At 42.9% G+C, this 13768-nt stretch overlaps 1 long non-coding RNA gene across 1 annotated transcript; it reads right to left on the bottom strand.

Moving 5' to 3' along the window:
- Window positions 1–5282: 5282 nt before the first annotated feature.
- On the bottom strand, window positions 5283–6962 carry LOC137544880 (uncharacterized). Its single transcript, XR_011025930.1, has 3 exons — window positions 6713–6962; window positions 5953–6122; window positions 5283–5540 (listed from the first exon to the last, which is right to left on the bottom strand). It is a non-coding gene; the product is annotated as an uncharacterized lncRNA (long non-coding RNA).
- Window positions 6963–13768: the final 6806 nt, after the last annotated feature.

The raw sequence follows: 13768 nt of genomic DNA, 5'->3' as shown, positions 1-13768 counted from the left end.
TTGTCCAGAGTCACCATGGGCCGCTTGACTGCATTTCTGATCAGCACTCTCCTTGTTCGGCCTGTGAGTTTAGGTGGACGGCCTTGTTATGGTAGGTTTACAGTTGTGCCATACTCCCATTTCTGAATGATCGCTTGAACAGTGCTCCGTGGGATGTTCAAGACTTTGGAAATCGTTTTGTAGCCTAAGCCTGCTTTTTAAATTTCTCAATAACTTGATCCCTGACCTCTCTGGTGTGTTCTTTGGACTTCATGGTGTTGTTGCTCCCAAGATTCTCTTAGACAACCTCTGAGGCTGTCACAGAGCAAACTGTATTTGTACTGACATTAGATTACACACAGGTGTACTCTAGTTAGTCATTAACACTCATCAGGCAATGTCTATGGGCAACTGACCACTCGGACCAAAGAGGGCTGAATAATTACGCACAACCCACTTTGCAGTTATTGATTTGTAAAACAAATGTTTGGAATCATGTATGAATTTCGTTCCACTTCTCATGTGTACACCACTTTGTATTGGTCTTTCACGTGGAATTCCAATAAAATTGATTCATGTTTGTGTCAGTAATATGACAAAATGTAGAAACTTCAATGGGGGCTGAACACTTTTGCAAACCACTGTACAGTGAAGCATACAGGTAATGAAAAGTATGGTTGGTTGTAGCTAACGTATAGAGGTGATGCACTGCAGCAGGGCATTACCATAATACAAAATTAACATCGCAATACTAACATTGCACTGTGAACGCCGCATAGACTTATCATTGCAGTGTGGTAAGCTGGGTTACAAGACTTTATAATGCAGTACCACAAAGTCCCATTGTGAACCCAGCCTGAAGCAAAGACAGGTCCTGTACTTGTGACACGCCGGATCTCTTGCTGTACATTGATTGAATAATTTAGAAATGATTATTGTAAGCAAAAATACTGCTGCCAGTCACGTAGTACAATGTGTGGTTCCACATTACTGTATTGAACGTCCAACATGAAGAAACAGGCGTTGTTACTTTCTTACCCCACCAATCCTGACTTTAGCCTCCCACTACCATGCACAAGGACATGTTGAGCAGGGTTCTATTATCTTGCAAGGTGGGGTGTAAAGGTCTACACACTAGACCAGTGATGGCTAACCTTGGCACTCCAGCTGTGGTGGAACTACAAGTCCCATGAGGCATTGCAATACTCTGACAGCTCTAAGCATAACTTGGGGAGGCAGAGGCATGATGGGATTTGTAGTTTTGTCACAGCAGGAGTGCCAAGGTTTGCCATCACTGCACTAGACTAAACTTTTTCTAAGCCGGGCTCTAAAACCACCTGTACCGAGAATTGTGTGTGTACAGCCTGAGATCTGGCGTGCCGGATTATCTTGTCTGAATGTTGCCTGACTGCATTGTTTGTTTTCCCCTTGTGCTGCCCTGTATTGTCGTGTGCTGCCTACCATATCGGCAGAGCATGTTGCTAGCCTTCAGGCTAGTGCTGTCTCATCCACAAAATGTCACCTGAGCCTGACCCTGCCTGGTGACATTTTTTCTAGGGCGTGAGCTGGGTCTGTGGTGTGGTCATGTGCTTCACTGTATGCAAGGCAGCAACCTCTGCCCAGTTGGTATTTCCTAACCAAAGCAAGCTGCAAAATGCAGAGACCTTTTAGGTTAGATTACTTGGGCCTTACGATTAAATAAAAAACATGAAAAAGTAGTCGACATTTTAGTGTCTGAATACTGGCTTAAAAGGGAAGCTAAAGTGAGAATATTGGTGTTGAAATTTAATTTTTAACAATATGGGCCCTTACAGGTCAAATGCTTCAAGTTGTATAAAATTGAATTAAAACGAACAGTGACGTAATGCAACTTTTTCCTAATAGCAGCCCACACCTACTGCATTGCAATACATCCAAGGGTATGTAGCGGCAGTGTGCCACGCTTTATGCATCAACTTGAGTTTACCTGAAAAAAATGTTGCGCATGTGCCTTTTGTGAAAGCAGTAAATGTGTATGGTGTAGGCCTTTCCCACCTGAAGTGACTGCATGTACACATATGTACATAGAGAAAATTGCATTGTACTGCATATGACTTTGGGATATCTTTTAACGCTGCTGTAATGGGCCACATCTGGTATGTAAGGGGACTAAAAGTTGCCTGCTTGTCCTGCTGATCCTTTGCCTCTAATATTTTTAGCCACAGACCCTGAACAAGTATGAAGCAGATCAGATGTTTCTAACACTGATATCTGCCAAGATTAGCTGCATACTTGCTCCTAGTGTTGCACTACTGCAGCCAGGTAACTGGTATTGTTTAATGGGAAATAAATATGGTAGCAGATATGGCATTTAGCAGCCTCTGTATTCCTCTATCTAAAATGTATGCCTGGACTGAGGTGTGATCCATTGATAACAAGGGAAAAAGCTTATTTCCTGGTCATGCTCACATCTCCTACGATGACAATATCCCCAACATGTTGTTGCCCAGCAGTCGAATGGCTATTTTTGAGCACAGTTTTCATAACTGCAACCATGATTCAAGGAGGTGTATGTTGCAGTTGGGTGGCACATAGAGAGAAAAGATCCTTCTGTCATCACTAGGTATTCAAGCCTGATCTACATCCTAGTTCTGGATCAGTGGTTACAAAGGTATTTGATTCAAAGAACTGGCATGACAGACAATATGGGATTTTACTTTATTATTTTCTTTTGGGCTTGTCCACACCAAGCAGTGCAACTCTGAACTCTGTGCCACCATTACTTGGGCTCTGCCCAGTGCTGTACAGAAAATGCATCCAGGCACATTTTTAGCAGTGGAGATGAGCTGCCTCATTAACTTAGATGGAATGGGGCTGTCACATGCTGGGCTGCAAGTATGGACATTAAAGTAGGCTGTAAAGCTTGTGAATATTTTGTGTTGTGTGGACAGATCCCGTAGTTGCCATACTTCAGGGTTCTACTTATGCACCATTGAAAGTGGCATGGAACTCAAAATTTCATCTCTGCTGTAAAACAAACACTGTATAAAACAATGGGTAGCCAGAAATATCTGCAGCCAGCTGTGTACTATTAAAGATTACTAGTTTTCATTGTTCAAAAAAGGCTCTAGATCAGGCTTGTGGCTGTTTTTTTTTTTTTCCTATTATGAAGAATATATTTGTAATGTGCAGTTTTGTGTATTGCATGTGTTCATGTGGTGGTTTTTTTTTTTTTCTTCATTTGCTTGAATCTTGGGAAAGGTCATAAAGCAATAACAGTCTAAAGTCTCCTCTTCCACCTGTCCCATCATCCACAGGAGGTAGGCAGGAAGGACCTGAGAAGGGCATACAACACATGGATGAGGTTGGGTATTGTGCAAAACAAGAAACTCCCACTGTTAGTACCTCTATACTGTATTTTGTGCACAGATATCTGGGTAACATTCCAAAATGAATTTCTTTGCAATAGCTGCATCAAATATTGAAAGTACTAGCATTCACCTTTCACTAATCGTGAAATGTTGGATGGTGAAGGTTTGGCCTTTATTTTATTAGCCATTGTCCATGTTAGAGACATTGTATTTTCCAGTTTTAAATCTACTGCCTCTCATTTGTGTCCTCATAGGACTTACTGGTTAGCTATTTTCATTTCTGGACTTTTTTTTTGTTACATCAAGAGAGTCCGCCAGTTAAGTATCTTGCCCCTTACAAAGCAGGCTCTGGATACACAGGGTCAAAGTAAATTACAATACAATTACTGCCATAGGCCTGGGACCTACTAGAAAGCGATACCGCAATTGCTAGCAATTTGTGGTAGTGCTTTGAAAGTGATTTTGGGGAGTAGGTTTCCCTGCTCCTATAGAATACATTGGAATGCCCCCAAAATGCTGTGTCTTGTGATTTGCCTAATCGCTATTGCACTAGTGCAGGGGTTCTCAAACTGGGTACCATGGCACCTTGGTGAGTCTTGAGCACTTTCCAGGGGCAAACACTTTGAATCCAGTGCAGAAGACTTGGACGCAGCTGGCACCACCATAGGCCATAATTTCTGAAAAGGGAGAGCAAGAGCGATCCTGTACAAAATGCTGCACCACCAATTATAAATGTAACAAAGCTTTATTTAACATTGTACAAAAACATCATAAAAACATTAAAACAGTTACTGTAACCAGCAAATCACCACAATGCGGTATAATGTGGAAAAACAGATTCACAAATGCCTCACCTCCTATATTTCAAAATGGACCCTAATGGCTGCCAACAAGGTACTCAAAGTGGGTTCATGGGTTTGAGCCCACCATTGGGTATGTGAGACCCGGGTCTGAGCTGATAGTCTGGAAACGGATAATTAGGGTGAAAATTCACCAGGGAAAGATCTCCTGTAAACCACCGTGAGGATTAGGTCAGAAAAGTGCTAAGTGCATGGCAATATGCTCATGAGCCATGAGGATTAGTGAACATAAACATGTATGGACAGTGCATATAGGGATCATGGATTCCAAAGTTTTAAGGGATATACATACGTAGCCCAGAGTGATGAGTGCAGGCAGCCATGGAGTAAGGGTGGAGGGAGGCACACAGGACGCTCCACGCGTGGCGTGGTTCAGAAGGACCACTTCCTCAGGAGCGGTGCATTGTGGGCAAAGATCTGCTTAAAAACTAAAATCTCGGAGAGACCAGCCCGCTGATTGGGCGGCTGGTTTTTGAATGGGCGGGGGATGGCGTGGCGTGCATCAAGGCTGGGTGGCGTGCGCTTAATGTATCAATGGGCGGTGCATGGGAACAGGATTGCGTACATATAATGTACGTCAATGAAGAGTAATGTGACGACTGCGGATGTAAAGCCGCTTACGCATGCGCATCCAATGGAAATGGAGCGCACGTCAATAGCGGAAGTTAAACAAGCGTGTAGTCGTCAGGGACATGGATGGGAGGCTTGGAAGTCCAAGTCCTCCCACCGCTGAAACGCAATCCGGAACTATACGTTCCCAAGTGCGCACACACGTCTAATTCAAAAGTCCTCGCTATGCGGGATGAATTTTAGTCAATGCCTAATATGCCTATAACGCCCAAACAACAATTTAAAAAAACATTTAAGCAAAACATGCAAAAAGCTTAATGTAATACATTATAGTATAAATCTTAAACAAGGATTATATGTATATAGAAAAGAAACATTGCATATTACTGTTGTATATAAAATGTTATAAATTTGCACAAAGTATGTCGCTGATGGCACAGCATGGCGAGGGAAGGAAAGTATCAGTAATGTTACACTAATAAAAAAGAAAAATACATAACAATCATATGCAGCGGGCACAAAAATTCCAGCATCCATTCACTGTATATATAAAAGGCACCATATATAGTGTCCATATATCCTGTAATAGCATATCCATGGAGTTGGAATAGAAGAAGGAAAATATAACAGATTCCCTTGGGGTGGAAAGGATGAAGGGGAAAACGGTGTCGCAAGTCAGGCAATCTTTCGCAAGTGTGTTCTTCTATGATTGAACCAATGAAGGCAATAGTGAATTATACGTTGAGAAGGCCGTGAGCAGACTTCCCAGGTCCCAGAGGATCTAGATGAGAGATTGTATCAAAAATGGTATATTCACTTTCATAATTTATTTAGCTCCAAAAAGGAGCAAAGCATTTCTCGTACACACATATATACACAAAGTGCCATATGTCAGTAAAAAGGGTGGCCACGGTCCACTCACCAAGGACCACCACCACCTCCCCACAAGGTGAAGGATAGATCAAAGTGGTCTGCGCTTACCTCCACAGAAATTTATACATTGTGTGGTGAGCACAAGTACACATACATGTACCATGGTAATCTGCACTCACCTCCGCAGAACCATGCCCCATGTTGTGCACTTAAGATAACATATCAATAAAAAAGGTGAAAGAAGTGAAAACACATCCCCATGTATGTGTACCAACTATTATCAAAAATAATAATGATAGTTATTTGGTGTGCATACTTACCCAAGGAATGATTTAAAAGAAAATTCCTCATTTAGACCTCTAGGGGCTCTGCTCCCCATTTGGTAAATCCATCTCAATTCTCTTTGTAATAACAGCCTGGTCACGTCACCCCTTCTAGAACCGATCTTTATACATTCCAAAGCGACAACATGTAAGCCTGTCGTTCTCCCCTGATGGTGGAATAGGAAGTGTGAGGCAACACTTGTAAGTTTTTTCTGATTTTTATGGTCCCTACTTGCTAATGAGATATTTGATAGATGCTGTTGCACCCTCTTTCTGAGCTGATTACTGGTCTGTCCTATATAGAGCTTATTACAGGGGCAACTCAAAAGATAGATTACATTACTTGATCTACAGTTGTTATATTGCTGGAGCTGGAAAGTTTCTGTTCCAAGGGCATTAGTTACTGAGTGGGTGGGGACATGTATTGGCAAACTGAACAATTGCCACATGGATGGCTACCTCTAAGTCTAAAACCACTCCCCAGAGATCGAGTGGATCTCTGGTAAAAGCTGTTACACACTATGTCCTTAATGTTTTTGGCTCTCCTACAGCTCATTGAAGGGAATGGTTTGAGGGCCGTGGTTAAATGACTATCGGACAATAGAATGGACCAATGCCTCTGTAGTTTTTGTCTGTCAGACCACTGGTTGTTATAATTAGTGATAAAGCGAATAGTCTTGTTTTCTGTTTTATTTTTGGGACATAACAAGTCAGTTCTATTGGCCTCCCTAGCTCTCCTATATCCACGAGCTATTACCTTCCTAGGGTATCCTCTGTCTCGGAGGCGTTGTGTTAAATCATGGGCTTGTTGCCGAAAGTCTTCTTGCTCTGAGCAGTTTCTTCTCAATCTGAGAAATTGGCCTGTTGGGAGGTTCATCTTTTGGTCTGGTTTATGGCAGCTTTGGAAATGTAGTAAGCTGTTAGTTGCTGTTGGCTTGCGAAATAGATTAAAATGAATGTGATTGTCCTCCCCCATTGTTAGTCGGAGATCCAGGAAGTCTACCTGTCGATCTGAAATGTGAGACGTTAAATGAATATTCAAATTGTTATCATTAAGTAGATCAATAAATGCCTGGCAGGATTCAAAAGAGCCATCCCAGAAAAATATGGGACTGGCATCGCTCCATGGCGGGGCCAAAAACAACCTCTCTCTCCCACCACCCCAAAAATAGGCCAGCATATGATGGGGCACACCGTGCCCCCATCGCTGTACCCGCAACCTGTAGATAAAATTGACGGTCAAAAGTAAAATAATTAAATTTTAGAATAAATTCCAAAATTGTAATATAAAAATATTTTTCATTTCTACTTTATGACTCTCAGTACCCAAAAAGTATTTAACAGCTCGCAAGCCGAGTTCATGGGGGATATTGCTATACAGGGATTCTACATCGCATGTTACCATTAGGGTGCCTGGGGGAAAGGAAACACCTTCAAGTTGATTAATTAAGTGTGTGGAGTCCCTTATATAAGAACTTAGACTCACCAAATGTGGTTGCAGATGGACATCCACATATGTACAACATTTTTCAGTTAGGCCTCCAATTCCCGACACAATGGGTCTTCCAGATGGACAACAAATATTTTTGTGTATCTTTGGTAGTAGGTATAACGTAGGTATCACAGGCTTGTCCACTGTCAAAAACATGAGTTCTTTCGGAGAGATTATACTATTTCTAACCCCATTTAGCAAAATCCTATCCAACTTTTTCTTGTATACTTCAGTTGGGTCAGAGGGCAACCGACAATAGTATGACCTATTATTGAGTTGTCTAAGAGCCTCTGAGCGATACATCTCCTCTGGCCAGATAACAATATTGCCCCCTTTATCTGCTTCTTTAATTATAAGGGTTTTATTTTTGGACAAATTGGTTAAAGCGTGACGTTCTTTTTTGGTAATGTTCCCCTCTTTTAAGGGGGCGATCCTCAAAGTTCTGATTTCCTCACACATTAGATCAAAAAATATCTTTACAGCTGGGCAATTATTAAATGGGGGGATGAAGCTGGAAGGCCTCTTAAACTGGGGTGTATTTGGAGGCTCGTTTTCCTGCAAGAGATCAACCAAAATTTCAAAAATCTCACGATCATTAATGTCCAAACCTAGATCAATATAGTCCGTTGGTGAACGTGCAAACATTTTATGTAGTACCAACTTCCTACAAAAGAGAAAAAGGTCTTTGAGAACTGTAAATTTATCCAGAGAGGCTGTGGGTGAAAAAGTGAGCCCTCGTTCCAAAACTGATCTTTCAGTATCACTAAGTTGATAATCAGATAGATTGATGATCCTTAATTTGATTCAGTTTCTTGGTCTGGTTGGTTTTGTTTCGAAGATTCTGTGCCACTGAGCCCTTCTGGACTATTTGTATTCGTGGATCTGTGTCTGCCTGACCTCCTACCGCCCCTTCTGTTTCGCTTTCGGCCCCGCTTGTTTCGGATAAAAAATCGCTGTGTGTGTCTATCTCTGAGTGACTTTCATCAAAGTGTCTAGCACTATCTCCCAACAGTAATATGCAATGTTTCTTTTCTATATACATATAATCCTTGTTTAACCACTTGAGGACCTAGGGCTTTCTACCCCTTAAGGACCGGCCACTTTTTTTCCATTCAGACCACTGCAGCTTTCACGGTTTATTGCTCGCTCATACAACCTACCACCTAAATGAATTTTGGCTCCTTTTCTTGTCACTAATAAAGCTTTCTTTTGGTGCTATTTAATTGCTCCAGCGATTTTTACTTTTTATTATATTCAGCAAAAAAGACATGAATTTTGGCAAAAAAATGATTTTTTTAACTTTCTGTGCTGACAGTTTTCAAATAAAGTAAAATTTCTGTATACATGCAGCGCGAAAAATGTGGACAAACATGTTTTTGATTAAAAAAAACCCATTCAGTGTATATTTATTGGTTTGGGTAAAAGTTATGGCGTTTACAAACTATGGTGCAAAAAGTGAATTTTCCCATTTTCAAGCATCTATGACTTTTCTGACCCCCTGTCATGTTTCATGAGGGGCTAGAATTCCAGGATAGTATAAATACCCCCCAAATGACCCCATTTTGGAAAGAAGACATCCCAAAGTATTCACTGAGAGGCATAGTGAGTTCATAGAAGATATTATTTTTTGTCACAAGTAAGCGGAAAATGACACTTTGTGAGAAAAAAAAAAAAAAAAGTTTCCATTTCTTCTAACTTGCACCAAAAAAAAAATGAAATCTGCCACAGACTCACCATACCCCTCTCTGAATACCTTGAAGGGTCTACTTTCCAAAATGGGGTCATTTGTGGGGTGTGTTTACTGTCCTGACATTTTGGGGGGTGCTAAATTGTAAGCACCCCTGTAAAGCCTAAAGGTGCTCATTGGACTTTGGACCCCTTAGCGCAGTTAGGCTGCAAAAAAAGTGCCACACATGTGGTATTGCCGTACTCAGGAGAAGTAGTATAATGTGTTTTGGGGTGTATTTTTACACATACCCATGCTGGGTGGGAGAAATATCTCTGTAAATGACAATTTGTTAATTTTTTTTACACACAATTGTCCATTTACAGAGATATTTCTCCCACTCAGCATGGGTATGTGTAAAAATACACCACAAAACACATTATACTACTTCTCCTGAGTACGGCGATACCACATGTGTGGCACTTTTTTGCACCCTAACTGCGCTAAAGGGCCCAAAGTCCAATGAGTACCTTTAGGATTTCACAGGTCATTTTGAGAAATTTCGTTTCAAGACTACTCCTCACGGTTTAGGGCCCCTAAAATGCCAGGGCAGTATAGGAACCCCACAAATGACCCCATTTTAGAAAGAAGACACCCCAAGGTATTCCGTTAGGAGTATGGTGAGTTCATAGAAGATTTTTTTTTTTGTCAAAAGTTAGCGGAAAATTGATTTTTATTGTTTTTTTTCACAAAGTGTCATTTTCCACTAACTTTTGACAAAAAAAAAAATCTTCTATGAACTCACCATACTCCTAACGGAATACCTTGGGGTGTCTTCTTTCTAAAATGGGGTCATTTGTGGGGTTCCTATACTGTCCTGGCATTTTAGGGGCCCTAAACCGTGAGGAGTAGTCTGGAAACGAAATTCCGCAAAATGACCTGTGAAATCCTAAAGGTGCTCATTGGACTTTGGGCCCTTTAGCGCAGTTAGGGTGCAAAAAAGTGCCACACATGTGGTATCGCCGTACTCGGGAGAAGTAGTACAATGTGTTTTGGGGTGTATTTTTACACATACCCATGCTGGGTGGGAGAAAAAACTCTATAAATATACAATTGTGTGTAAAAAAATCAAAAGATTGTCATCTACAGAGGTATTTCTCCCACCCAGCATGGGTATGTGTAAAAATACACCCCAAAACACATTGTACTACTTCTCCCGAGTACGGCAATACCACGTGTGACACTTTTTTGCACCGTAATTGCGCTAAAGGGCCCAAAGTCCAATGAGTACTTTTAGGATTTCACAGGTCATTTTGCGGAATTTGATTTCCAGACTACTCCTCACGGTTTAGGGCCCCTAAAATGCCAGGGCAGTATAGGAACCCCACAAATGACCCCATTTTAGAAAGAAGACACCCCAAGGTATTCCGTTAGGAGTATGGTGAGTTCATAGAAGTTTTTATTTTTTTGTCACAAGTTAGCGGAAATTGATTTTAATTGTTTTTTTCACAAAGTGTCATTTTCCGCTAACTTGTGACAAAAAATAAAATCTTCTATGAACTCACCATACTCCTAACGGAATACCTTGGGGTGTCTTCTTTCTAAAATGGGGTCATTTGTGGGGTTCCTATACTGCCCTGGCATTTTAGGGGCCCTAAACCGTGAGGAGTAGTCTGGAAATCAAATTCCGCAAAATGACCTGTGAAATCCTAAAGGTACTCATTGGACTTTGGGCCCTTTAGCGCAGTTAGGGTGCAAAAAAGTGCCACACATGTGCTATTGCCGTACTCGGGAGAAGTAGTACAATGTGTTTTGGGGTGTATTTTTACACATACCCATGCTGGGTGGGAGAAATACCTCTGTAAATGGACAATTGTGTGTAAAAAAATCAAAAGATTGTCATTTACAGAGGTATTTCTCCCACCCAGCATGGGTATGTGTAAAAATACACCCCAAAACACATTGTACTACTTCTCCCGAGTACGGCGATACAACATGTGTGGCACTTTTTTTGCACCCTAACTGCGCTGAGGGGCCCAGAGTCCAATGAGTACCTTTAGGCTTTACAGGGGTGCTCACAATTTAGCACCCCGCCCACTTGCCAGGACAGTTAACAAACCCCACAAATGACCCCATTTTGGAAAGAATACACAACAAGGTGTTCCATGAGGGTAATGGTGAGGTCATTGAAAATCTTATTTTTTGTCACAAGTAAACGGAAAATGACACTTTGTTAGAAAAAAAAATAAAAAAAAAATTCTGCTAACTTGTGACAAAAACTAAAATCTTTTATGAACTCACCGTGCACCTCACATAATACTTTAGGGTGTCCTCTTTCCAAAATGGGGTCATTTGTGAAGTCTGTCCTGGCATTTTAGGGTCTCTGCAATCATTACATGTATGGCCAGTATTAGGAGTTTCTGCTATACTCCTTATATTGGGTATACGGGTAATGCACTCTGGGCTGAAAGGAAAAATGCACGGCAAACATACCTTGCTCCACATCAATGGCAGATCTTCCTCCACATAAATGGCAGTGATAACCTCAGGAGAGAGACACCCCGTGCCACCCTGCACTCAGGGTGAGCCACCAACTTATGTGACTGGGCCTCAGAACTTTAGTATACAGCATTATGCCTGTAGGATACAGCAATATGCCTGCCAATAGAGATGACTCTGTGTGGCATTAAAGCATCATCATAGGCCCAAATCACATATAAACCGGGGGTGTCCACACTCAAGGGAAATTCAAACATGCCGTCTTATATCGCCAACCCAGGACAGATCAGCAATATCAAGCATGGAAACCGATCCTTCTTGCCACTTTTATGCTTACCCGTTTGGTTTTCAAGCTTATCTCTCCTCTCCCTGCGACAATGTGCGAAAGACCACTGAGTGTGTGCCTACTCCTGTGTCTGGAGTTCCCTAGGTTCTAATAGTGTACCTGCTCGTGGTACCTCTCAAAACACGGCCCTACACATAGGCCAGCCTGGTCAGGACAGCGGGGACAATAATAAACGGTGTCAGTCCTTGTTCCAGCCTTGCTGCAGCACGGCAACGTTTTCTTCGGATGCGTTGACCTGGGGCACACGGAAGCTGATAGGCGTAATGCCTTCCATGCAGTCGGCTAGTTGCATCTGGGGGGGGGGGGCCTGGCACCTCCTGGATACAGGATGTCCAGAACGATCTGTTCCTGAAATTGAAGGAAAGATCCAGTTCTCCCAGCCTTACTGTAGAGAACAAAGCTGTTGTAAACTGCCAATTGAATCAGATAAAAAGACACTTTCTTATACCAGCGTCTTGTTTTCCGGGAAATTAAATAGGGCGCTAACCTCTGGTCATTGAAGTCCACCCCTCCCATGTTGACATTATATTCGTGGACGACAAGGGGCTTTTCAATGACCGCAGTTGCCCGTTGAATTTGGACTGTCGTGTCTGTGTGAATGGTGGACAGAAAGTAAACGTCCCTCTTGTCCCTCCATTTCACCGCGAGCAGGTCTTCAGTACGCAAGGCGGCCCTCTGCCCCCGTTGAAGTCTGGTGGTAACGAGCCGTTGGGGGAAGCCCTGGCGACTAGGCCGCGCAGTGCCACAGCATCGGATTCCTTCTAACTTTAAGTGCTGAAAGAGGGCCACACTTGTGTAATAATTGTCCACAAAAAGATGGTACCCCTTCTGGAACAAGGGTGACACCAAGTCCCACACAACCTTTCCACTGCTCCCCAGGTAGTCAGGGCATCCGACCGGCTCCAATTTTGAGTCTTTTCCCTCATAGACCCTAAAACGACATGTATAGCCTGTGGCCCTTTCACAGAGCTTATACAGTTTCACCCCATACCGGGCGCGCTTGCTTGGGATGTACTGTTTGATGCCAAGGCGCCCGGTAAAGCGTAAGAGGGACTCGTCTACGCAGATGTTCTGTTCAGGGATATAAGCATCTGCAAATGTTGATGACAGGTGGTCTATGAGGGGCCGAATTTTGTGGAGCCGGTCATAAGCAGGGTGGCCCTTTTCATGACAGGTTTTGTCGTCGTTGAAGTGCAGGAAGCGCAGGATGGACTCAAATCGTGTCCTGGACATGGCAGCAGGGTACAAGGGAACATGATTTACTGGGTTCGTAGACCAATACGACCGCAGTACATTCTGTTTCATTAGTCCCAAGTGAAGGATAAGGGCCAAAAAGATTTTAATGTCGGAAACTTGGACTGGTTTACACCCGAAAGGCTGGGCATACATGCTCTCCGGGTGCTCGGTGATGAATTGTGTGGCTTTACGGTTGGTCTCAACCACAATTAAGTCCAGGAGAACCTGGGTGATGAACAGCTGCAAAAAGTCTAGGGCCGTTCCTAGATGAGCTGTCGCCACCTGGACTCCAGACTGGGCGGTGAAAGGGGGCACTACGGGTGCGGCGGAATCAGGGGATTGCCAATCTGGTTGTGCCAGCACCTCTGGGAGTCTATGGGTACTACGGGCCCGTCTTCTTATTGGTGGCTGCGATGGGGGTACTACTGCACTTGCCACCGTACCAGTTTCAACTTCCATGCTGACGCTCACCACTTCGCCAGGGTCTACGGAAGCACTGGCACTAAGTCCAGGAGATGCTGCGCTGCTGGTGCCTGCCTCACCAAGAAAACTATCATCAGCGCTAGCACCACCC

This window comes from Hyperolius riggenbachi, chromosome 2 (assembly GCF_040937935.1).
Source record: "Hyperolius riggenbachi isolate aHypRig1 chromosome 2, aHypRig1.pri, whole genome shotgun sequence".
Classification (NCBI taxonomy): domain Eukaryota; kingdom Metazoa; phylum Chordata; class Amphibia; order Anura; family Hyperoliidae; genus Hyperolius; species Hyperolius riggenbachi.
The sequence above is the reverse complement of the archived record's forward strand: the minus strand, read 5'-3'. Positions and strand labels throughout refer to the sequence as shown.